The sequence below is a fragment of the Stegastes partitus genome, unplaced genomic scaffold (assembly GCF_000690725.1).
Source record: "Stegastes partitus isolate 25-593 unplaced genomic scaffold, Stegastes_partitus-1.0.2 Scaffold370, whole genome shotgun sequence".
Classification (NCBI taxonomy): domain Eukaryota; kingdom Metazoa; phylum Chordata; class Actinopteri; family Pomacentridae; genus Stegastes; species Stegastes partitus.
The window spans coordinates 171,862-175,960 of record NW_007578101.1 but is presented as its reverse complement, the minus strand read 5'-3'; positions in this window follow the sequence as shown (position 1 = coordinate 175,960).

Genomic DNA, 4,099 nt, shown 5'->3' with positions numbered 1-4,099 from the left:
ATCTTCTTGGCATTTGTTTTCGCCAACATCTACAGATTATTTCATGTGCTGCTCTTAGAGAGGCCACCACATATTGGAAACTTCATGTTCCAACAGAGTTTGATTAACTTGGTACAAAGAAAACACAAAGACTGAAAAGATCACAAAGTCTAGAAGATGTAGGACTTTCATTTCTTCATCATTGTAAGTGATAAAAGAGGCCACCATGACAGACGTAAATAAAAGATGGATGTAGTGACTATTACGTCTCCCACTGTTGTTTTGTTTTTTTAGATGATTGTCGAATGGACTGCACTTATATCACGCTTTTATCCAAAGTGCTTTACAGTGTTTCTCATTCACATACATTCATACACCAGTGGTGACAGAGCTCCATGCAAGCTGCTGCTGCCACTGGGAGCAACTTCGGGTTCAGTGTCTTGCCCAAGGACACATCGACTGTGGAGGGGATCAGACTGCCAGCCTTACGATCAGAGAACAACCCGCTCTACCACCTGAGCCACAGCTTCCCAGAAGCCTCGAGATCTGGCATTTGGCCGTCTTGCTTTTTTTGAACTGGACATAACAAGCAGGCAGTGGATCTGACAACCTGAGGACATCAGTGCACAGTGAGAGTCCAGTTTTCCTCTCAATGGGACCATCATTTAAAAGATGATCATGTTGCATATAAGAAGTCTTGAAGCTATCAATTAAGACAAAAAAAACATACATCCATCCATCATCTATACACCGCTTAATCCTCACCAGGGCCATGGGGGGCGGAGCCTATCCCAGCTGACTCAGGGTGAAGGCAGGTTCACCTGGACAGGTAACCAGTGACCTTCTTGCTGCAAGGCAGAGGTGCGACCAACTGTGCCACCTTGCAACCCCAAGACAAAAACTAAAAAAATAATGAAAGGCTTCACTCTGGTGACGGATCACGAGGTCATTTTTTATAGACTTCAATCCAGTCTGGACTTTGGGAGTATTATTGTAGCAAAACTACGTGTAGATGTGTGTGTAGAGTTGTGTGTCTGAAACTCAATCTGTGTGTCTGTAGTGAGGTTTGTCCATGTGTACAAAGATTTGTCAGTGCATACAAAGATCTGTAAATGTGTAAAAAGATATGAATGAATGAAAAGTCTAAGTATGAGGCTACAAGTGCTGGAAATACAGACAAATCACCAGTTACAGGTCAGCAGGCCTCACAGATGGTTATCTTTCTACACATGACTTTTGCTGCACTTCTGCCGTGAGAGAGCCTGTCTGTAAGTTCAGGGTTTCTTTGCCCTGAGCTCAGGCTCACAGGCTCGTTCATTCTGGCTGCTGCTCTGCTGCTCTGCACCTCAGTAGTTATGCTGCCTGCAAGCCATCAGGTGGCGCTATCCTCCAGAGTCCTCAAGGGCATGCGACATTGTCTGGTATATTGTGAACAAGTTAAATTTGCTGAGTTTTGGGTTGTTGAGCAAAACCTTTCATGACGGCTTGCAGGCAGCATAAATACTGAGGTACAGAGCAGCACAATGAATGAGCCTGTGAGCCTGAGCTCAGGGCAAACAAACCCTGAGGTTACAGATACAAACCTCTCATGGCAGAAGTGCAGCAAAAGTCATGTGTACAAGGACAGGTAGTTGTGAGGCCTGCTGACCTGTAACTGGTGATTCGTCTGGATTTCCAGCACTTGTAGCCTCATACTGAGACTTTTCATCTATTTACACGTTTGTAGACGTGGACAAATCTCACTACAGACACACACACTGAGATACAGACACACAACTCTACACACACATTCACTAATAGTTCTGCTATAATACCCACATACTGCACTTCTTGCATGCAACCAGACGAGTCGCCTCCTGCTGGCTGGTAGACAGAATGCAGGTTTAAGGTCATATCATATTGGCTTCACTTTTCAGACTCGAAGGCTGCGTCCATCTCTTACACACAGTTTATGACAAACTTAGCTGACATTTAAAACGGAGTAGCAAGATGGGTTTTCTCTCTTAGATTACTAACGGTTGATACTTATGTGAAGCACCTGAAAAATATTCAAGAAAAGCTCTTTCCAGTGTTTGTAGGTTATTTTATTGCTATGTTGGCTAACAAATATGATTTCAAGGCTAATGTCCACTCAGAGCCGTGAGGCTTAGACACGGTTTCTGCATATAATGGTTTGAAAACATGTGCTTTGGCTTTTCAAAGGAGGAGGATTCAGGTAGTCATCGCCTCTACAAAGACAGCTTAGTTTGATTTTGGAAGCTCACCACCTCTTTACGAGGCGCTGTTAAGATTTCCACCTGCAAATGAGCAGGAATGACTTAATTTAGCTTTTTTTCTTCCAAAAAACCTTCAAAACGCAGTGGATTCTTTATTTTTTTTACTGTCAGTTTGACTAATTCTGTTTGGTTTGCATGCCGTGGTGAACATGTGTATTTGCTCTCTCACACACTGTGGCTTTGGCACAAGTCAGAAATAGAAACACATCATTTGTACAGTAAATTTAGTTCCGTCAACTGACCCGGTTGCTTGAGCAACTCTGTTCTCTGATTCTTGCCATGAGCCGCGGTGATGGGCGACAATGACGGCTAGAGCTCCGTCTTTCAGTTAAGAACAAGCGTTATTACAACACGCACAGAGGAGGAAAGAGGCTGCAATGAGAGGATAGGAAGTATTTTTATCACTGTCCTTATGCAGCGCAAAGGCCGAGCATTTCATCAGCAGTTATCACGCAGGCCAGGAATGCTTGGCTGTTGTTTCTCCAGCAGGGCTCTGGGGAGCCGGGCTGAGGCTGACAGCTCGACGTCCTCCACGCATTCACTGCACAAAGGACGAGACAATAAAGAGGATATACTGAGGAGACAGACTGTCCTTTACCAGAAGGCAAAATATGAAACCTAAAACTTCTCATCACGGCTAACTTGTGTTTTTCATATTAAACCCACAGTGAGCTCTCATAACGCTCACAGTTTGTTCCTTAGCGGAGGCCAGCGGCTACAGTCAGCCTGGATGCACAGACTCTGCAATACATCAGCCCCGAATGAGAAAAAAAAAACGAGTTCTCTGCCACGATCCTTCACTCTAATACTCTCAGTAAATCCTGTGACCAGCCACAACTTTACCACTCGCAAATGAAGATCGCAGCAAATCAGATTTATTACATGGCACCAGATCACAACCCAGCTCATCTCAGGGTGCTTCACAGTCAGACCAAAGCCTGACAGCATTAAGAGAAAACTAACAATCCCCACTTCAGCAGTACTTGGTGACAGCGGGAAGAAAATTAGATTTGCAGGCTGATTAAGTGAAACAAGCCTCTGGTGAGTTGATCAGAGTCGTGTGATCGCTGCTTCAGTGGAAGGATGAGTCTGTTAACACGTCACTGTCACTCGTCTGGTTCAGTCTGACTGCTGAGCAGAAACCAGAGAACATGAAGTCTCTAATCTCCTCTGTCCTTAGAATTTCTGATTATTTCCAAGTTTACATGAAAGTGTGAGACATTTTCCGTGTGCCTTCAGACTTCTGGATCCCAGTATATGATATAAATCAGAACAGCTTTGGCACTGTGAAGCGCTTCTGCTGTAACAGCCCATAAAACACGACACTGTCACACTGATACCCGTCTTTGTTTTTTGTTCCATGTCCTCTGGAAGCCACCGAGCACAGCGGTGCATCCAAAATGTGGTAATGTTGGAGAAAAGCTAATTATCTCGAGCTTGCTCCCATCTGACAGCCGAGTGACAACAAACCCTGATGGACCTCAAATTTGTCACCTATTATGAAAATGTCAAGCAACTCTAAACCATTTTAGATCGTATTTATAATCACACCAGAAACATTTTTATCTGAACTGATCCATTTGGCTCTGAGAGAAAAACTGGCCTCAGGTCAGATGGATCATTGTGCTTTTCATTTACTGGTAAAGAGCTGTTAAAAGGAGGAAAAACACATGAGTGTGCATCCCAGAGGAGCTCACAGTGGGGGGTCACAGATGCAATTTAACTTTTAGGTTAATTAGAAAACATGGTTTCAATAAACTACTTGCACAAAATACAAATTTATTGTAGAGTTTCTGCAATTTGCAAACTGCCTGTTCACAGCTTTACTCTTGAACAATGTTGTG